The sequence below is a fragment of the Garra rufa genome, unplaced genomic scaffold, assembly GCF_049309525.1.
Source record: "Garra rufa unplaced genomic scaffold, GarRuf1.0 hap1_unplaced_002, whole genome shotgun sequence".
NCBI classification, from domain to species: Eukaryota; Metazoa; Chordata; class Actinopteri; order Cypriniformes; family Cyprinidae; genus Garra; species Garra rufa.
Genome location: NW_027394277.1, coordinates 1,947,808 through 1,971,761, shown reverse-complemented (window position 1 = coordinate 1,971,761; position 23,954 = coordinate 1,947,808).

Below are 23,954 nucleotides of genomic sequence, written 5' to 3'. Positions count from 1 at the left end.
CAGCTTGTTTTTTACTCTGTTGTTTGCCTTTCTGTAGGTGAGGGCAGTTTCCTTATTTTATGTCATCTTTTTGACAAAATTATTTTCATTTTAAGCATTAGCCTAATTCAGTCAAGCACAAAAATGCTATTTGTAATTTGATCTTGCATATTCAGTATATTTAAACAAATTTGTTTTGCAGAGGTTCTTAAGAAAGCTGAAATGATTGGCAAGAAGCTGATGGGGATCTCTCAAAATTGGAACAAGAGACGGAGGAGTACAGAGGATGTCTAGAATGCACAAGTGACTGTCTGCACTGTAAGCACAAATGTATCGTTGCTGATGCTTCCAATTGTTTCCCATTTATTTCCTGTTCAAATGTTTGAAGGTTTCAGTAAATATTAGGTCAAATACAGGTTAAAAAAGTATTAACTTTTACATTATTTTGAACAAGTAGGTTTATAACTTTGAAGAGATGCTCTTTAAAGGACAGTCAGTGGTTACCAAATCTTTTTACCAAAAACAAAAAAAAAACACACAGGGCATCCAAGATGTAGGTGACTTTGTTTCTTCAGATATTTAACTCAAACCCTTGCAGTCTGTCAGCCACATAATAACAGTGGATGGGCTTGGTGCTTGGTTTTACCTTTAAAAGTAAAAAAAAAAAACATGCACAGACAAATCCAAATTACACCCTGCGTCTCATGACGATACATTGATGTCCTAAGACACAAAACAATAGTGTTTTTTTTGTGAGAAACTGAACAGTATTTATATAATTTTTTACCTTTGATACACAGCCACGTCCATCTGTCCTGAGTGTGAGCTCAACCTCCGGCTCATTTCATGTGTACGCTCACTGGCGTAGTATACGCAAACGTCGTAAGGGGAAATCGGTGAACAGTCAGCAGTCCTGGATGAGTTTGCGCAAACGTAATTTTTAGCTTTCAATCGGTTTGAACAATCAGGATAAGTGCAAGTAATTACCATTTTGAATAGCCGCTATACACAAAATCTCTGTGCACTGTGTAAACAATGAGTGTCGTACACACGGGATAGATGACTTCCGGCATTTACGTATACTACGCCAGAACGCATACACATGTAACGAGCCGGATGATGAGTTCGTGCTCAGGACAGTTAGACGTGGCTGTGTATCAAAGGTAAAAAATTATATAAATACCGTTCAGTTTCTCATAAAAAAACGATCGTTTCGTGTCTTAGGACATCAATGTATCGTCACGAGCCGCAGGGTGTAATTTGGATTTGTCTGCGCATGTTTTTTTTTTCTTTTCACTTTTAAAGGTTTGTGCCCATCCACTGCCATCATATGGCTGACAGACTACAAACAAAGTCACCTACATCTTGGATGCCCTGGGGGTAAGCTGATAAACATCACATTTTCATTTTTGGGTGAACTATCCCTTTAAGACATAAAACGATCGGTCTGTGCAAAAAACTGAACAGTATTTATATTATTATTTACCTCTGATCCACCGGAACGTTCTACTGTCCTGAGAATGTTCACCCAGTCCGTGTGTGATCTATCACGCGTATACGTCACTCATTGTTTACATGAGCATATTGGCTTATCAAAATGGTAATTACTTGTGCTTATACAAATTCTGGTAACCGATTAAAAACTAAAAGATTACATTTCCTTGTGTGAACTCATCTGGGAGTATTGACTTTTCACCTACAAAGACAAACTTTTGACTACATTGCCAGAGCATGTTGATGCACCACATGTCAGCTACTGTGAACATGCTCCATTAGGGGTGGGCGGTACACCGGAGTCATAGTCAGCACCGGTGTGACATTGCGCAACGACATGGATTTTCTAATACCGTCAATACCGTAATAAATCAATTATGTGCCTCGAACGGCTGCATTTACATCAATAATAGCTAATTCTAAATAATAAGGCATTACATTTTCTTCAAACGTTCAGTTGTGGTCTGAATACCTGACCTTATACTATATATCTTGTTGTAAATAAAAAAGTAAAACATATTCGTATCAGCTTTGCAGGTGGTAGGTAAAAGGGGAGTGGCCATTAAACGACTGGTGAAACATCGTGAAGAAAGGTCGGGCCTGTAGCCTATACCAGAGGCGGACTTTTCCCGGTCGGCCAGCCGAAGGATTTACACAGCGGATCACAAATTGAGCGGGCGCGAGGCGAACTAATATTGTATATAATTTTCGCACTTTCAATATGCAGGGTATAGAAATCGCTTTTAACTGAGCGCTCGCGCTGTTTTTACTTTTACTTACGATTTTGCGATAACGCACACTCTGTGTAAAGGGAGCAGCACATCTTATAATAGATATTTGTCAGTGAGTACAAGATTACAGCAAATTCTCCAGTCTGTTTTTGTCATCTCTCTTTACTTTCGACCCGTGATCATTCAAATCTAAAGGTCATTGTACACTGAGTCCGATTTTCGTATGCGTTTTTTTTTTTTTTTTCTCATATTCGCCATCCTTATCAAAATGCTTATTATGGATGCGAAAATGCAGAAAATCAAACACGATCCGAATTTTTTTATGACGGACGAAAGTTTCAGAGGCAGTGTGTAAACTCGATTAACATAACCTGTATTTTTTTTAATGTGCAAAAATCTCGGACGAAAATTTCTTACTCATGTGTACAATGACATTAACTCCAGCAGCTGGTGTTGGATGCAGGGTTGCCAAGTCCGCGTTTTTCCCCACAGAATTGGTCTACTTTTAAACTGTTGCTATGGGTTGATTTCCCCCAGTTATTTAAAGGTTATATATATTGCAGAAATTAAATTTCAATAAAAAATAATTTGTGTTTTGTTGTACACTGTTAAGTAAGATCTTTAGGTTTTTTGCAAAATAAATATGTTGAGAATGGATAATACTCTCCCATGTCTCTTTTTGATAAGGATACATACCATTTACTTATTATATTATAAAAAATATTAACTTTATTCACATACTAAAGGGACAGGACAGGCTACTCCTCCCAAAATGTACCAAAAAAAGTAATACCGTGATATTATACCGTCACCGTTCAAAAGATGAAAAATACCTTGATATTAATTTTAGGTCATATCGCCCACCCCTATGCTCCATACACCTGAATGTTCCGGTGGATCAGAGTTTAATAATGATATAAATGCTGTTCAGTTACATGTACAGACCCATCGTTATGTGTCTCAAGACCTCAATGCATCGTCTCAAGCCACAGTGTTTAATTTGGTTTTGTCTGTGCATGTTTTTTTTTTACTTTTAATGATTTGGTAACTATTGACTGCCATTATATGACTGACAGACTGCAATGGTTTCAGTTAAAAATCTTTGTTTGTGTTTTACTAAGAAACAAAGTCACCTACATCTTGGATCCCCTCAGAGTAAGCAAATGAACATCAAATTTTCATTTTTTTTTTTAGTGAACTATTCCTTTAATCTGACATTAATCTGCTTATTTAAATACTGTCCTTGTGTGTCTTCAATAAAATTTAAATTTGAAAATATTTTAATCTCACTGTGTGCTTTAATCCTTAAAAATTTATTTGTGTGGTGTTGATATTATTTTAGATGGAACCCAGATGATTGCTAGCTTGGCCCCATGCATAAGTTGCTGGGGCCAGCATGGAACCCATTGACAATCCCAGTTACAGCCCGTATTTCAGCCCATGTAGTAACCTTGTAGTACCCAAATCTGGGAACAAGATGGGTCTTGCGCATGTTGCCCAGTTGGGTCCCACCTAGTGGCAAGTGCAATCTAATTTGAAATCCATGTGGGCCATTAACATGGGGCCGTTATGGAACCCGCGGACAATCCCATATAGAGCCCATTTTTCAGCCCATTTAAAACCCACATTGGCCCCACATACAAAACTTAGCTGGGTTAAAGCTGGGACCGATGTGGGTCTTGTGCATGTTGCCCAGTTAGGTCCCACCTAGTGGCAAGTGTAGTCCTATATGAAATCCATGTGGGCAGTTAACATGGGGCCATTATGGAACCCGCGGACAATCCCATATAGAGCCCATTTTTCAGCCCATTTAAGACCCACATTGGCCCTACATACAAAACTTAGCTGGGTTAAAGCTGGGACCGATGTGGGTCTTGTGCATGTTGCCCAGTTAGGTCCCACCTAGTGGCAAGTGTAGTCCTATATGAAATCCATGTGGGCAGTTAACATGGGGCCATTATGGAACCCGCGGACAATCCCATATAGAGCCCATTTTTCAGCCCACTTAAAACCCACATTGGCCCCACATATAAAACTTAGCTGGTTTAAAGCTGGGACCCATGTGGGTCTTAAGCATGTTGCCCAGTTAGGTCCCACCTAGCGGCAAGTGTAGTCCTATATGAAATCCATGTGGGCAGTTAACATGGGGCCATTATGGAACCCGCGGACAATCCCATATAGAGCCCATTTTTCAGCCCATTTAAAACCCACATTGGCCCCACATATAAAACTTAGCTGGTTTAAAGCTGGGACCCATGTGGGTCTTAAGCATGTTGCCCAGTTAGGTCCCACCTAGCGGCAAGTGTAGTCCTATATAAAATCCATGTGGGCAGTTAACATGGGGCCATTATGGAACCCGCAGACAATCCCATATAGAGCCCATTTTTCAGCCCATTTAAAACCCACATTGGCCCCACATATAAACTTAGCTGGTTTAAAGCTGGGACCCATGTGGGTCTTAAGCATGTTGCCCAGTTAGGTCCCACCTAGCGGCAAGTGTAGTCCTATATGAAATCCATGTGGGCAGTTAACATGGGGCCATTATGGAACCCGCGGACAATCCCATATAGAGCCCATTTTTCAGCCCATTTAAGACCCACATTGGCCCCACATATAAAACTTAGCTGGTTTAAAGCTGGGACCCATGTGGGTCTTGTGCATGTTGCCCAGTTAGGTCCCACCTAGTGGCGAGTGCAATCCTATATGATATCCATGTGGGCAATTAACATAGGGCCATTATGGAACCCGCGGACAATCCTACATGGGGCCCATTTTTCAGCCCATTTCAAACCCACATGGGCCCCACATACAAATGTTGGCTGGGTTTCTGAGAAAGAAAGCCTGAATTATGAGTTAATTTTGCAATTCTGGCTTTATTTCTCACAATTGTGAGAATATATCATCCATTTTTGAGAAAGAAAGCCGGAAATATGGGTTTAAATTGCAATTCTGGCTTTATTGCTCACAATTGCAGGTTTATATCATCCATTCCTGAGAAAGAAAGCCTGAATTATGAGTTCATATTGCAATTCTGGCTTTATTTCTCACAATTGTGAGTATATATATGACCCATTTCTGAGAAAGAAAGCCTGAATTATAAAAATTATATTGCAATTCTGGCTTTATTTCTGACAATTGTGAGTATATATCATCCATTTCTGAGAAAGAAAGCCTGAATTATGAGTTTATATTGCAATTATGGCTTTATTTCTCACAATTGCTAGGTTATATCATCCATTTCTGAGAAAGAAAGCCTGAATTATGAGTTTATATTGCAATTCTGGCTTTATTTCTCACAATTGTGAGTATATATCATCCACTTCTGAGAAAGAAAGCCTGAATTATGAGTTTATTTTGCAATTCTGGCTTAATTTCTCACAATTGTGAGTATATATCATCCATTTTTGAGAAAGAAAGCCTTAATTATGAGTTTATATTGCAATTCTGGCTTTATTTCTCACAATTGTGAGTTTAAGTTATCCATTTTTGAGAAAGAAAGCCTGAATGATGAGTTTATATTGCAATTCTGGCTTTATTTCTCACAATTGTGAGTTTAAGTTATCCATTTTTGAGAAAGAAAGCCTGAATTCTGAGTTTATATTTCAATTCTGGCTTATAAACTCACAATTGTAAGTTTATTTCATCCATTTTTGAGAAAGAAAGCCTGAATTATGAGTTTATATTGCAATTCTGGCTTTAATGCTCACAACTGGACGTTTATATCATCCATTTTTGAGAAAGAAAGCCTCAATTATGAGTTTATATTGCAATTCTGGCTTTAATGCTCACAACTGGAAGTTTATATCATCCATTGTTGAGAAAGAAAGCCTGAATTATGAGTTTATATTGCAATTCTGGCTTTATTTCTCACAATTGTGAGTTTAAGTTATCCATTTTTGAGAAAGAAAGCCTGAATTATGAGTTTATATTGCAATTCTGGCTTTATTTCTCACAATTGTGAGTATATATCATCAATTTTTTGAGAAAGAAAGCCTGAATTCTGAGTTAATTTTGCAATTCTGGCTTTAATGCTCACAATTGTAAGTTTATATCATCCATTTTTGAGAAAGAAAGCCTCAATTATGAGTTTATATTGCAATTCTGGCTTTAATGCTCACAACTGGAAGTTTATATCATCCATTGTTGAGAAAGAAAGCCTGAATTATCAGTTCATATTGCAATTCTGGCTTTATTTCTCACAATTGTGAGTATATATCATCCATTTCGGAGAAAGAAAGCCTGAATTATGAGTTTATATTGCAATTCAGGCTTTATTTCTCACAATTGTGAGTTTATGTTATCCATTTTTGTCAAAGTAAGCCTAAATTATGAGTTTATATTGCAATTCTGGCTTTATTTCTCACAATTGTGAGTATATATCATCCATTTCTGAGAAAGAAAGCCTGAATTATGAGTTAATTTTGCAATTCTGGCTTTATTTCTCACAATTGTGAGAATATATCATCCATTTTTGAGAAAGAAAGCCGGAAATATGGGTTTAAATTGCAATTCTGGCTTTATTGCTCACAATTGCAGGTTTATATCATCCATTCCTGAGAAAGAAAGCCTGAATTATGAGTTCATATTGCAATTCTGGCTTTATTTCTCACAATTGTGAGTATATATATGACCCATTTCTGAGAAAGAAAGCCTGAATTATAAAAATTATATTGCAATTCTGGCTTTATTTCTGACAATTGTGAGTATATATCATCCATTTCTGAGAAAGAAAGCCTGAATTATGAGTTTATATTGCAATTATGGCTTTATTTCTCACAATTGTGAGTTTATGTTATCCAATTTTGAGAAAGAAAGCCTAAATTATGAGTTTATATTGTAATTCTGGCTTTATTGCTCACAATTGCTAGGTTATATCATCCATTTCTGAGAAAGAAAGCCTGAATTATGAGTTTATATTGCAATTCTGGCTTTATTTCTCACAATTGTGAGTATATATCATCCACTTCTGAGAAAGAAAGCCTGAATTATGAGTTTATTTTGCAATTCTGGCTTAATTTCTCACAATTGTGAGTATATATCACCCATTTCTGAGAAAGAAAGCCTGAATTATGAGTTTATATTGCAATTCTGGCTTTAATGCTCACAATTGTAAGTTTATATCATCCATTGTTGAGAAAGAAAGCCTGAATTATCAGTTCATATTGCAATTCTGGCTTTACTTCTCACAATTGTGAGTATATATCATCAATTTTTTTGAGAAAGAAAGCCTGAATTATGAGTTTATATTGCAATTCAGGCTTTATTTCTCACAATTGTGAGTTTATGTTATCCATTTTTGTCAAAGTAAGCCTAAATTATGAGTTTATATTGCAATTCTGGCTTTATTTCTCACAATTGTGAGTATATATCATCCATTTCTGAGAAAGAAAGCCTGAATTATGAGTTAATTTTGCAATTCTGGCTTTATTTCTCACAATTGTGAGAATATATCATCCATTTTTGAGAAAGAAAGCCGGAAATATGGGTTTAAATTGCAATTCTGGCTTTATTGCTCACAATTGCAGGTTTATATCATCCATTCCTGAGAAAGAAAGCCTGAATTATGAGTTCATATTGCAATTCTGGCTTTATTTCTCACAATTGTGAGTATATATATGACCCATTTCTGAGAAAGAAAGCCTGAATTATAAAAATTATATTGCAATTCTGGCTTTATTTCTGACAATTGTGAGTATATATCATCCATTTCTGAGAAAGAAAGCCTGAATTATGAGTTTATATTGCAATTATGGCTTTATTTCTCACAATTGTGAGTTTATGTTATCCAATTTTGAGAAAGAAAGCCTAAATTATGAGTTTATATTGTAATTCTGGCTTTATTGCTCACAATTGCTAGGTTATATCATCCATTTCTGAGAAAGAAAGCCTGAATTATGAGTTTATATTGCAATTCTGGCTTTATTTCTCACAATTGTGAGTATATATCATCCACTTCTGAGAAAGAAAGCCTGAATTATGAGTTTATTTTGCAATTCTGGCTTAATTTCTCACAATTGTGAGTATATATCACCCATTTCTGAGAAAGAAAGCCTGAATTATGAGTTTATATTGCAATTCTGGCTTTAATGCTCACAATTGTAAGTTTATATCATCCATTGTTGAGAAAGAAAGCCTGAATTATCAGTTCATATTGCAATTCTGGCTTTACTTCTCACAATTGTGAGTATATATCATCAATTTTTTGAGAAAGAAAGCCTGAATTATGAGTTTATATTGCAATTCAGGCTTTATTTCTCACAATTGTAAGTTTATTTCATTCATTTTTGAGAAAGAAAGCCTGAATTATGAGTTTATATTGCAATTCTGGCTTTAATGCTCACAATTGTAAGTTTATATCATCCATTTTTGAGAAAGAAAGTCTTAATTATGATTTTATATTGCAATTCTGGGTTTATTTCTCACAATTGTGAGAATATATCATCCATTTTTGAGAAAGAAAGCCTGAATTATGAGTTTATATTGCAATTCTGGCTTTAATGCTCACAACTGGAAGTTTATATCATCCATTGTTGAGAAAGAAAGCCTGAATTATCAGTTCATATTGCAATTCTGGCTTTATTTCTCACAATTGTGAGTATATATCATCCATTTCTGAGAAAGAAAGCCTGAATTATGAGTTTATATTGCAATTCTGGCTTTATTTCTCACAATTGTGAGTTTATGTTATCCATTTTTGAGAAAGAAAGCCTCAAGTATGATTTTATATTGCAATTCTGGCTTTATTTCTCACAATTGTGAGTTTATGTTATCCATTTTTGTCAAAGTAAGCCTAAATTATGAGTTTATATTGCAATTCTGGCTTTATTTCTCACAATTGTGAGTATATATCATCCATTTCTGAGAAAGAAAGCCTGAATTATGAGTTAATTGCATGACATCAACTCACTATTCTGACCTTTGTGTAATAATTGCATTATATAAACGCACTATTCTGACCTTTTGTGTCATAATTGCATTATATAAACTCACTATCCTGACCTTTTTTTCTTAATTGCATGACATCAACTCACTATTCTGACCTTTGTGTAATAATTGCATTACATAAACGCACTATTCTGACTTTTGTTTCACAATGGCATAATATGATTTCACTATTCTGACTTTATTGACATAAATGCATGATATAAACGCACTATTCTGACTTTTGTTTCATAATTTCATTATATAAACTCACTATTCTGACTTTTGTGTCATAATTGCATGATATAAACTCACTATTCTGACTTTTGTGTCATAATTGCATGATAAAAACTGACTATTATGACTTTAGTTTCATAATTTCATTATATAAACTCACTATTCTGACTTTTGTGTCATAATTGCATGATATAAACTCACTATTCTGACTTTTGTGTCATAATTGCATGACATAAACGCACTATTATGACTTTTGTGTCATAATTGCATGACATGAACTCACTATTCTGACTTTTGTGTCATAATTGCATGATATAAACTCACTATTCTGACCTTTGTGTAATAATTGCATTATATAAACGCACTATTCTGACTTATGTGTCATAATTGCATTAAATAAACTCACTATTCTAACTTTTGTTTCATAATTGCATGAAATAAACTGACTATAATGACTTTTGTTTCATAATTGCATGATATAAACTGACTATTCTGACTTTTGTGTCATAATTGCATTATATAAACTCAATATTCTGACCTTTGTGTCATAGTTGCATGATATAAACTCACTATTCTGACTTTTGTTTCGCAATTGCATATAAACTCACAATTCTAACCTGTGTGTCATAGTTGCATGATATAAACTGACTGTTCTGACTTTTGTTTCATAATGGCATGATATGGTTTCACTATTCTGACTTTATTGACATAATTGCATGATATAAACTCACTATTCTGACTTTTGTGTCATAATTGCATGACATAAACACACTATTCTGACTTTTGTTTCATAATTGCATGACATAAACTCACTATTCTGACCTTTGTTTCATAATTGCATTATATAAACACACTATTCTGACCTTTGTTTCATATTTGCATGATATAAACTCACTATTCTGACCTTTGTTTCATAATTGCATGACATAAACACACTATTCTGACCTTTGTTTCATAATTGCATGATATAAACACACTATTCTGACCTTTGTTTCATATTTGCATGATATAAACACACTATTCTGACCTTTGTTTCATATTTGCATGATATAAACTCACTATTCTGACTTTTGTGTCATAATTGCATTATATAAACTCACTAACCTGACCTTTTTTTCTTAATTGCATGACATAAACGCACTATTCTGACTTTTCTTTCATAATTGCATGACATAAACTCACTATTCTGACCTTTGTTTCATAATTCCATGATATAAACGCACTATTCTGACCTTTGTTTCATATGTGCATGATATAAACTCACTATTCTGACTTTTGTTTCATAATTGCATGATATAAACTCACTATTCTGACTTTTGTTTCATAATTGCATGATATAAACTCACTATTCTGACTTTTGTGTCATAATTGCATGATATAAACTCACTATTCTGACTTTTGTTTCATAATTGCATGATATAAACTAAGTATCCTGACTTTTTTGGTCATAATTGCATGATATAAACTCACTATTCTGACTTGTGTCATAATTCCATGAAATAAACTGACTATATCATAATTGCATTATATAAACTCACTATTCTGACTTTTGTGTCATAATTGCATGATATAAACACACTATTCTGACTTTTGTTTCATAATTTCATTATATAATCTCACTATTCTGACCTTTGTGTAATAATTGCATTATATAAACTCACTATTCTGACCTTTGTTTCATAATTGCATTAAACTCACTATTCTGACTTTTGTTTCATAATGGCATTATATGATTTCACTATTCTGACTTTTTCTAAACTCTGAAAACACATAATTGCATTATATAAACTCACTATTCTGACTTTTGTTTCATAATTTCATGACATAAAGTCACTATTCTGACCTTTTTTTCAATTGCATGATATAAACTCACTATTCTGACCTTTTTTTCAATTGCATTATGTAAACTCACTATTCTAACATTTGTTTCATAATTGCATTATATAAACTCACTATTCTGACTTTTGTGTCATAATTGCATGACATAAACGCACTATTCTGACTTTTGTTTCATAATTGCATGATATAAACTCACTATTCTGACTTTTGTTTCATAATGGCATAATATGATTTCACTATTCTGACTTTATTGACATAATTGCATGACATCAACTCACTATTCTGACCTTTGTTTCATAATTGCATGATATAAACTCACTATTCTGACTTTTGTTTCATAATGGCATAATATGATTTCACTATTCTGACTTTATTGACATAACTGCATGACATCAACTCACTATTGTGACCTTTGTGTAATAATTGCATGATATAAACTCAATCTTCTGACTTTTGTTTCATAATGGCATAATATGATTTCACTATTCTGACTTTATTGACATAATTGCATGACATCAACTCACTATTCTGACCTTTGTGTAATAATTGCATTATATAAACTCACTATTCTGACCTTTGTTTCATAATTGCATTAAACTCACTATTCTGACTTTTGTTTCATAATGGCATTATATGATTTCACTATTCTGACTTTTTCTAAACTCTTAACACATAATTGCATTATATAAACTCACTATTCTGACTTTTGTGTCATAAATGCATGATATAAACTCACTATTCTGACTTTTGTGTCATAATTGCATGATATAAACGCACTATTCTGACTTTGTTTTATAATTGCATGATATAAACGCACTTTTCTGACTTTTGTTTCATAATTTCATGACATAAAGTCACTATTCTGACCTTTTTTTCAATTGCATGATATAAACCCACTATTCTTACTTTGTGTCATAGTTGAATGATATAAACTAAGTATCCTGACTTTTTTGTCATAATTGCATGATATAAACTCACTTTTCTGACTTTTGTGTCATAATTGCATGATATAAACGCACTATTCTGACTTTTGTGTCTTAATTGCATTATATAAACTCACTATACTGACCTTTTTTTCTTAATTGCATGACATGAACTCACTATTCTGACCTTTGTGTCATAATTGCATGATTTAAACGCACTATTCTGACTTTTGTTTCATAATTGCATGATATAAACTCACTATTCTGACTTTTGTTTCATAATTGCATGATTTAAACGCACTATTCTGACTTTTGTTTCATAATTGCATGATATAAACTCACTATTCTGACTTTTGTGTCATAATTGCATGACAGAAACGCACTATTCTGACTTTTGTTTCATAATTGCATGACATACTCACTATTCTGACCTTTGTTTCATAATTGCATGATATAAACTCACTATTCTGACTTTTGTTTCATAATTGCATGATATAAACTCACTATTCTGACTTTTGTTTCATAATTGCATGATTTAAACTTACTATTCTGACTTTTGTTTCATAATTGCATGATATAAACTCACTATTCTGACTTTTGTGTCATAATTGCATGACATAAACTCACTATTCTGACTTTTGTGTTATAATTGCATTATATAAACTCACTATTCTGACTTTTGTGTCATAAATGCATGATATAAACTCACTATTCTGACTTTTGTGTCATAATTGCATTACATAAACTCACTATTCTGACTTTTGTGTCATAAATGCATGATATAAACTCACTATTCTGACTTTTGTGTCATAATTGCATTATATAAACTCACTATTCTGACTTTTGTGTCATAATTGCATTACATAAACTCACTATTCTGACTTTTGTGTCATAAATGCATGATATAAACTCACTATTCTGACTTTTGTGTCATAAATGCATGATATAAACTCACTATTCTGACTTTTGTGTCATAATTGCATGATATAAATTCACTATTCTGACCTTTGTGTCATAATTGCATGACATAAATGCACTATTCTGACTTTTGTGTCATAATTGCATGATATAAACTCACTATTCTGACTTTTGTGTCATAAATGCATGATATAAACTCACTATTCTGACCTTTGTGTCATAATTGCATGACATAAACTCACTATTCTGACTTTTGTGTCATAATTCCATGAAATAAACTGACTATATCATAATTGCATTATGTAAACTCACTATTCTAACATTTGTTTCATAATTGCATTATATAAACGCACTATTCTGACTTTTGTTTCATAATTGCATGATATAAACTCACTATTCTGACTTTTGTTTCATAATGGCATAATATGATTTCACTATTCTGACTTTATTGACATAATTGCATGACATCAACTCACTATTCTGACCTTTGTTTCATAATTGCATGATATAAACTCACTATTCTGATTTTTGTTTCATAATGGCATAATATGATTTCACTATTCTGACTTTATTGACATAATTGCATGACATCAACTCAATATTTTGACCTTTGTGTAATAATTGCATTATATAAACTCACTATTCTGACCTTTGTTTCATAATTGCATTAAACTCACTATTCTGACTTTTGTTTCATAATGGCATTATATGATTTCACTATTCTGACTTTTTCTAAACTCTTAACACATAATTGCATTATATAAACTCACTATTCTGACTTTTGTGTCATAAATGCATGATATAAACTCACTATTCTGACTTTTGTGTCATAATTGCATGACATAAACGCACTATTCTGACTTCGTTTTATAATTGCATGATATAAACGCACTTTTCTGACTTTTGTTTCATAATTTCATGACATAAAGTCACTATTCTGACCTTTTTTTCAATTGCATGATATAAACCCACTATTCTTACTTTGTGTCATAGTTGCATGATATAAACTAAGTATCCTGACTTTTTTGTCATAATTGCATGATATAAACTCACTTTTCTGACTTTTGTGTCATAATTGCATTATATAAACTCACTATTCTGACTTTTGTATCATTGCATTATATAAACTCACTATTCTAACTTTTGTTTCATAATTGCATGATATAAACTCACTATTCTGACTTTTGTTTCATAATTGCATAATATAAACTCACTATTCTGACTTTTGTTTCATAATTGCATAATATAAACTCACTATTCTGACTTTTGTTTCATAATTGCATGATTTAAACGCACTATTCTGACTTTTGTTTCATAATTGCATGATATAAACTCACTATTCTGACTTTTGTGTGATAATTGCATGACATAAACGCACTATTCTGACTTTTGTTTCATAATTGCATGACAAACTCACTATTCTGACCTTTGTTTCATAATTGCATGATATAAACTCACTATTCTGACTCTTGTTTCATAATTGCATGATTTAAACGCACTATTCTGACTTTTGTTTCATAATTGCATGATATAAACTCACTATTCTGACTTTTGTGTCATAATTGCATGACATAAACTCACTATTCTGACTTTTGTGTCATAATTGCATTATATAAACTCACTATTCTGACTTTTGTGTCATAAATGCATGATATAAACTCACTATTCTGACTTTTGTGTCATAATTGCATTACATAAACTCACTATTCTGACCTTTGTGTCATAATTGCATGACATAAACACACTATTCTGACTTTTGTTTCATAATTGCATGACATAAACTCACTATTCTGACTTTTGTGTCATAAATGCATGCTATAAACTCACTATTCTGACTTTTGTTTCATAATTGCATTATATAAACTCACTATTCTGACTTTTGTGTCATAAATGCATGATATAAACTCACTATTCTGACCTTTGTTTCATAATTGCATGACATCAACTCACTATTCTGACCTTTGTGTAATAATTGCATTATATAAACGCACTATTCTGACTTATGTGTCATAATTGCATTAAACTCACTATTCTAACTTTTGTTTCATAATTGCATTATGTAAACTCACTATTCTGACTTCTGTTTCATAATTGCATTATATAAACTAAGTATTCCGACTTCTGTTTCATAATTGCTTGATTTAAACTAAGTATTCTGACATTTTTGTCATAAAATCAATATTCTGACTTTTTTGACATATATGCATGATATAAACTCAAAATTCTGACCTTTGTGTCATAATTGCATTGGGTAAACTCACTATTCTGACTTTTGTTTCATAATGGCATTATATGATTTCACTATTCTGACTTTTTCTAAACTCTTAACACATAATTGCATTATATAAACTCACTATTCTGACTTTTGTGTCATAATTGCATTATATAAACTCACTATTCTGACTTTTGTGTCATAAATGCATGATATAAACTCACTATTCTGACTTTTGTGTCATAATTGCATGATATAAACGCACTATTCTGACTTCGTTTTATAATTGCATGACATAAACTCACTATTCTGACCTTTTTTTTAATTGCATGATATAAACTCAATCTTCTGACTTTTGTTTCATAATGGCATGATATGATCTCACTATTCTGACTTTATTGTCATAATTGCATGATATAAACTCACTATTCTAACTTTTGTTTCATAATTGCATTATGTAAACTCACTATTCTAACTTTTGTTTCATAATTGCATTACATAAACTCACTATTCTGACTTTTGTGTCATAATTGCATTATATAAACTCACTATTCTGACTTTTGTTTCATAATTGCATAATATAAACTCACTATTCTGACTTTTGTGGCATAATTGCATGATAAAAACTAACTATTATGACTTTTGTTTCATAATTGCATGATTTAAACTAAGTATTCTGACATTTTTGTCATAAAATCAATATTCTGACTTTTTTGACATATATGCATGATATAAACTCAATATTCTGACCTTTGTGTCATAATTTCATTGGGTAAACTCACTATTCTGACTTTTGTTTCATAATGGCATGATATGGTTTCACTATTCTGACTTTTGTGTCATAATTGCATGATATAAACTCACTATTCTGACTTTTGTGTCATAATTGCATGATATAAACGCACTATTCTGATCTTTGTTTCATATTTGCATGATATAAGATCACTATTCTGACTTTTGTGTCATATTTGCATTATATAAACTTACTATTCTGACTTTTGTTTCATAATTGCATGATATAACCTCACTATTCTGACTTTTGTGTCATAATTGCATGATATAAACTCACTATTCTGACTTTTTTGTCATAATTGTATGATATAAACTCATTATGAGTTTTGTGTCATAATTGCATGATATAAACGCACTATTCTGACTTTGTTTTATAATTGCATGAAATAAACGCACTTTTCTGACTTTTGTTTCATAATTTCATGACATAAACTCACTATTCTCACCTTTTTTTTCAATGGCATGATATAAACTCACTATTCTAACTTTTGTTTCATAATTGCATGATTTAAACTCACTATTCTGACTTTTGTGTCATAATTGCATGATATAAACTCACTATTCTGACTTTTGTTTCATAATTGCATAATATAAACTCACTATTCTGACTTTTGTGGCATAATTGCATGATAAAAACTGACTATTATGACTTTTGTTTCATAATTGCATGATTTAAACTAAGTATTCTGACATTTTTGTCATAAAATCAATATTCTGACTTTTTTGACATATTTGCATGATATAAACTCAATATTCTGACTTTTGTTTCATAATGGCATGATATGATTTCACTAATCTGACTTTATTGACATAAATGCATGATATAAACTCACTATTCTGACTTTTGTTTCATAATTGCATGATATAAACTCAAAATTCTAACCTTTGTGTCATAGTTGCATGATATAAACTAAGTATCCTGACTTTTTTGTCATAATTGTATGATATAAACTCATTATGAGTTTTGTGTCATAATTGCATGATATAAACGCACTATTCTGACTTTGTTTTATAATTGCATGAGATAAACGCACTTTTCTGACTTTTGTTTCATAATTGCATGATATAAACTCACTATTCTGACTTTTGTTTCATAATTGCATAATATAAACTCACTATTCTGACTTTTGTGGCATAATTGCATGATAAAAACTGACTATTATGACTTTTGTTTCATAATTGCATGATTTAAACTAAGTATTCTGACATTTTTGTCATAAAATCAATATTCTGACTTTTTTGACATATTTGCATGATATAAACTCAATATTCTGACTTTTGTTTCATAATGGCATGATATGATTTCACTAATCTGACTTTATTGACATAAATGCATGATATAAACTCACTATTCTGACTTTTGTTTCATAATTGCATGATATAAACTCAAAATTCTAACCTTTGTGTCATAGTTGCATGATATAAACTAAGTATCCTGACTTTTTTGTCATAATTGTATGATATAAACTCATTATGAGTTTTGTGTCATAATTGCATGATATAAACGCACTATTCTGACTTTGTTTTATAATCGCATGAGATAAACGCACTTTTCTGACTTTTGTTTCATAATTTCATGACATAAACTCACTACTCTCACCTTTTTTTCAATGGCATGATATAAACCCACTATTCTGACTTTTGTGTCATAATTGCATTATATAAACTCACTATTCTGACTTTTGTATCATTGCATTATATAAACTCACTATTCTAACTTTTGTTTCATAATTGCATGATATAAACTCACTATTCTGACTTTTGTTTCATAATTGCATAATATAAACTCACTATTCTGACTTTTGTTTCATAATTGCATAATATAAACTCACTATTCTGACTTTTGTGGCATAATTGCATGATAAAAACTGACTATTATGACTTTTGTTTCATAATTGCATGATTTAAACTAAGTATTCTGACATTTTTGTCATAAAATCAATATTCTGACTTTTTTGACATATATGCATGATATAAACTCAATATTCTGACCTTTGTGTCATAATTTCATTGGGTAAACTCACTATTCTGACTTTTGTTTCATAATGGCATGATATGGTTTCACTATTCTGACTTTTGTGTCATAATTGCATGATATAAACTCACTATTCTGACTTTTGTTTCATAATTGCATGATATAAACTCAAAATTCTAACCTTTGTGTCATAGTTGCATGATATAAACTAAGTATCCTGACTTTTTTGTCATAATTGTATGATATAAACTCATTATGAGTTTTGTGTCATAATTGCATGATATAAACGCACTATTCTGACTTTGTTTTATAATTGCATGAGATAAACGCACTTTTCTGACTTTTGTTTCATAATTTCATGACATAAACTCACTATTCTCACCTTTTTTTCAATTGCATGATATAAACCCACTATTCTGACTTTTGTGTCATAATTGCATTATATAAACTCACTATTCTAACTTTTGTTTCATAATTGCATTATATAAACTCTCTATTCTGACTTGTATCATTGCATTATATAAACTCACTATTCTAACTTTTGTTTCATAATTGCATGATTTAAACTCACTATTCTGACTTTTGTGTCATAATTGCATGATATAATCTTACTATTCTGACTTTTGTGTCATAATTGCATTATATAAACTCACTCTTCTAACTTTTGTGTCATAATTGCATGATATAAACGCACTTTTCTGACTTTTGTTTCATAATTGCATGACAAACTCACTATTCTGACCTTTTTTTCAATCGCTAACAAGCTCTTAGCCATACTTCAGATACTTTTTCTAAACTCTTAACACAGACTCAAACCTACAAAACACAATTGGCCAAATGGATAATTTTCTTCTCAAAAATACATTTTGTTAAATATATACTAACTCTTCATTTCAAAATAGAACACATCTTTCTCTGCACACACTAACTTTACCAAAACACTGGAAATCTGACTCAAAATGAAATTATTCTGTCAGTTATTCTGTCAAAGAATAACACTTGTTCCCTTCCGGGAACTCAACACTGCATCATCAACGCTATGTGGAATGCCATTGGCAAACCCGGCTCTGAATCAGTCTTCAACCAATAGGATGACGGGGATGACGTGAGTGACGTCACCGACGTGGTGACGTAAGGCGACCAGGAAGTATATAAGCACGTGCGTTTCAAACCGGCTTCAGCTTTTGTCATTCAGCGAAGCGCTCTATGTTGGTCTGTCTGTCTGGGTTTTCATTGCTGTTTTTTGTGCCAGTTTGCACAGCTTTTGTTTGAGCAATGTCTACCAAAAGGGGAAAGAAGTTTGTAGCAGTGCAGCAGTCACACAGACGGTGTGTTCCTCCCTGCCAGCGATTCATCGTTGGTGGGGATACACACAGTCTGTGTGTTCTCTGCTTGGGATCGGAGCATGCTCAGTCAGCCCTCAAGGGGGCTGGCTGTCTGCAGTGTGAGCGCCTTCCACTGCGGGTGCTCCGTTCCCGGAGGGCTGTCTTTCGAGGAGGGAGCCTTCACCAGCATTCCTCGCGGGTCTGGCCACACTTCCGCCGAGGCGGAGCGGCAGCTGCACTCGTGGGGATCGCAGCTCGATCTGCTAGAGGGAATGGAGACGGGTGATCCCCTATCTCCCTCCTCACCTAGTGGATCGGTTGACCTCTTCCTGGATCCGGAAGCCCGTACTGCGGTTTCTTTATATGGTATATATTATATGGTATATATATATGTACAGTATATATATATATATATATATATATTTCTTTATGCGGTTTCATTATATGGTGCCCACTCTTTCTCGGGGCCCTCAGGAGACCAGTCAGCTAACCCTGCCAGTGTTTCAGGGCGCGGCAGTCTCCCGCAAACCTCTGCTGGGTCTTCCGCTCGACAACGTAGCGGACTCAGTAAGTTTGTCACCCCTACGGGGGTCCTCAGAGCAGTTAATTCAGGTGACGCTTGCCAGTCAGCTGTTACAGGCCACCGAATTAGTCTCTCAAACTCTACCAGAATCCAGTCTCGAGAGGCTGGTTCCCTTAGTACACTTTCTGGCAGCGTGGAAACTACTGCCGAATGTGTCTTTGTGGGTCCTGCGTACTGTAGAGAAAGGATATCAAATCCAGTTCGGCGCTCCTCCACCGCCTTTCAGCGGGGTGTTTCCTACTCTGGTAGGCCCAGAGCAGGTTCTGGTGATGGAACAAGAAGTAAATTCTCTTCTAGGGAAGGGGGCCATCGAGGTGGTCCCCCCTCAGCACAGAGAATCCGGGTTCTACAGCCGGTACTTCATCGTTCCCAAGAAGCATCTTAGATCTCAGACTACTGAACCGCTCAGTCATGAAACTGAAGTTCAGAATGTTAACTATCAAGCATGTCGTGTCTCAAATCAGGTCCGAGGACTGGTTTGTCACGATAGATCTCAAAGATGCATATTTCCATATCTCCATCCTTCCTCAGCACAGGAAGTTTCTCAGGTTCGCTTTCAGGGGCGAAGTTTACCAATATCGAGTTCTTCCTTTCGGCCTAGCACTCTCACCCCGCACTTTCACAATGTGTGTGGATGCTGCGCTGGCTCCTCTGCGACTCCAGGGCATCCGTATACTCTATATAGACGACTGGCTGATTTTAGCCAGTTCAGAAAAGTTAGCGGCTCAGCATCGAGATGTTGTTCTCACTCACATGAAAGAGTTGGGGTTGAGGCTCAACGCCAAGAAAAGTGTGCTGTCTCCATTACAGAGAACCACTTATCTAGGTGTTGCATGGGATTCGACCACGATGCAGGCACGAATGTCTCCTGCTCGGATCGAGTCAATCCTTACTGCAGTCAATGCGGTCAGGCTAGGCCTGTCACTCACTGTCAAACAGTTCCAAGTACTGTTAGGTCTCATGGCAGCAGCAGCCAATGTAATACCTTTTGGCCTACTGTATATGAGGCCGCTAAAGTGGTGGCTCAAGACCAAGGGATTTTCCCCGAGTGGGAATCAAGGCGATGCCTTCATGCCCTGAGCATGTGGAAGAAACCTTGGTTTCTATCTCAGGGCCCGGTCTTGGAACCGCCATGTGTTGGTCCGCACCGACAACACAGCGGTGGTATATTACATCAGCCACCAGGGGGGTGTGCGTTCACGCCCCTTGTTCAAGCTGGCGTACCATATCCTCCTGTTTTCCCAAGGGAAACTCCTCTCACTAAGTGCAGTTCATATCCCTGGGCATCTGAACGTGAGGGCAGACACATGGCAGGGGCTGAGGCCCGGGGAATGGATACTTCACCCCCAGGTGGTGAAGCAGATATGGAGAGTGTTTGGCCAGGCTCAAGTGGATCTCTTTGCGACTCAAGAGACATCGCAATGTCCCCTCTTGTACTCTCTAGTGCCTCCAGCTCCGCTGGAAACTATGGGTGTGGCCTCTGAGGGGGTACACCTCATAGATGATGGTCTCTCAGCCAAGGTTGTTGAGACCATCCTTCATTCTAGAGCTCCCTCTACAAGGAAACTTTATGGCCTTAAATGGAATGTTTTCACCTCATGGTGCAAAGAGCGACATGCTGACCCAGTTCACTGCCCGGTTGGTACAGTGCTGGAGTTTTTGCAGTCTCGCCTCTCCACAGGGCTAGCCCACTCCACCCTGAAGGTGTACGTGGCGGCGGTATCGGCCTTCCACACCCCACTTGGTGGCCTGTCAGTGGGCAAGAACCCTCTGATCATACATTTCCTTCGTGGTGCACTCAGGATGAGGCCCCGGGTAACACCTAGAACTCCCTCATGGGATCTCGCTGTGGTGCTTGAAGCCCTCTCTCGGCCCCCATTTGAGCCTATAGAGGAGATTTCAGATCGCTTCCTTACAATTAAGACGGCGTTGCTGTTGGCTCTTACTTCTCTGAGGAGAGTAGGAGACCTTCAGGCCCTTTCAGTGGCCCCTTCTTATATCGACTTTGCGCCTGGTTTGGCCAAAGCGTTCCTCTACCCTAGACCCGGGTATTTACCGAAGGTCCCAACAGCGGTACCACAGCCAGTCACCCTACAGGCCTTTTATCCTCCTCCATTCGTGGAAAACGACCATCGGAAGTATAACTGTATGTGTCCAGTGCGAGCACTGTACACATACGTCCACAGAGCTGCCCTGTGGCGTAAATCAGAGCAACTATTGGTTTGTTACGGTCCCCCTAAGAGGGGGCTCCCTGCAACGAAGCCTACTATCAGTAGATGGATAGTGGATGCCATAACTACTGCATATGAGTCCTCTGGCCTCCCATCACCGATGGGCGTCAAGGCTCACTCAACTCGCGGCATGGCGGCCTCGAAAGCTCTACTAGCAGGTGTCCCTATTCAGGACATCTGCAGTGCGGCGGGTTGGTCCACACCTTTGACCTTTGTTAGGTTCTACGAATTTGACCTACGAGCCACAGGCTCCTCTGTCCTGGGTTGACAGTTGACAGATGCTTCCTCTCAGATTTCCAGGCGGAGTCATTCTAGTGCCCTGGCCAGAGTTTCCAGGCACTACTTGTGTCCCTCTTGCCCGGTTGCGCCCCGACAGAGGACTACCTTCTCCTCGTGTGCCCGAGGGCCGAGGAGGTCTCTTTCCTTTCAGTCTGGCTGGTCACCAGACGGAGTTAAAGCACGTTGTGTGCCCGAGGGCCGAGGTGCTCAGATCTCCCTCTTGCGCTGGGTGCTCCCCAGGCAGAGATGTAATTCCGCTCGCGTCCTGGCAGTTTTCCAGGCGGAGCCCTTCCAGTCCCTCCTGTACTGGCTGTTCCCCAGACAGAGTTTGGACTGCTCTTGTTCTGGGTGCGTCCAGACAAAGGACTACCTTCTCCTCGTGTGCCCGAGGGCCGAGGAGTTTGTCTCCCTCTCTGTCATACACAGACTTGGGTGTATGACCCAAACCTCGTGGGCTCGAGGGCCGAGGTTTATCCTTCTTCGCTGGGCACGTCCCAGGCAGAGATGTAATCCCACTCGCGTCCTGGCATCTTTCCAGGCGGAGCAACCTAGTGTTCGGGCAACTCCCCAGACACTATCTGTCCCTCTACGTCTGGCTGGTCCCCAGACAGAGGTGGACTCTTTCCTCATGCGCCCGAGGGCCGAGGCGGATTATATCCCTCTTCGCTGGGAGCCTCCCAGGCAGAGATGTAATTCCACTCGTGTCCTGGCAGTTATCCAGGCGGAGCCTTTCTAGTCCCTCTTGTGATGGCTGTTCCCCAGACAGAGCTTGGACTACTTCTCCTCGTGCGTCTGAGGGCCGAGGTTCTTACCATGCTTCCTCTTGCGCTGGGGCCTCCCCAGGCAGAGATGTGATTCTGCTTGCGTCCTGGCAGTTTCCCAGACGGAGCCTTTCCAGTCCCTCTTGTGCTGGTTGTTCCCCAGACAGAGCTGGACTACTTTCCTCGTGAGCCCGAGGGCCGAGGTATATGCCATCTCCCTCTTGCTCCGGACAGAGGTGTAATTTTTCTCGCGTCCTGGCAGTATTCCCAGGCGGAGAACCTTCGGTGCCCCGGCAGGTGTCTGCCTCTGGCACTACCCTCCTGTTCTGGGCTGGTCCCCCAGACAGTGAGTGTGTTCTGGCCTGATCCACCAGACTCAACGCTTCCTTTCTTTCCCAGACAAACACCACTGGGCAGGAATTTGGAATTATGGGGAAGTTGGCATATCGTTCCCCATAGCGTTGATGACGCAGTGTTGAGTTCCCGGAAGGGAACGTCTCAGGTTACGTATGTAACCCTGGTTCCCTGAGGGAACGAGACACTGCGTCATGGGCCATAATTCCCGCATTCCTGCCACGCATCGCTTCATTCCTAGAAGCTGAAGCCGGTTTGAAACGCACGTGCTTATATACTTCCTGGTCGCCTTACGTCACCACGTCGGTGACGTCACTCCCGTCATCCTATTGGTTGAAGACTGATTCAGTGCCGGGTTCGCCAATGGCATTCCCCATAGTGTTGATGACGCAGTGTCTCG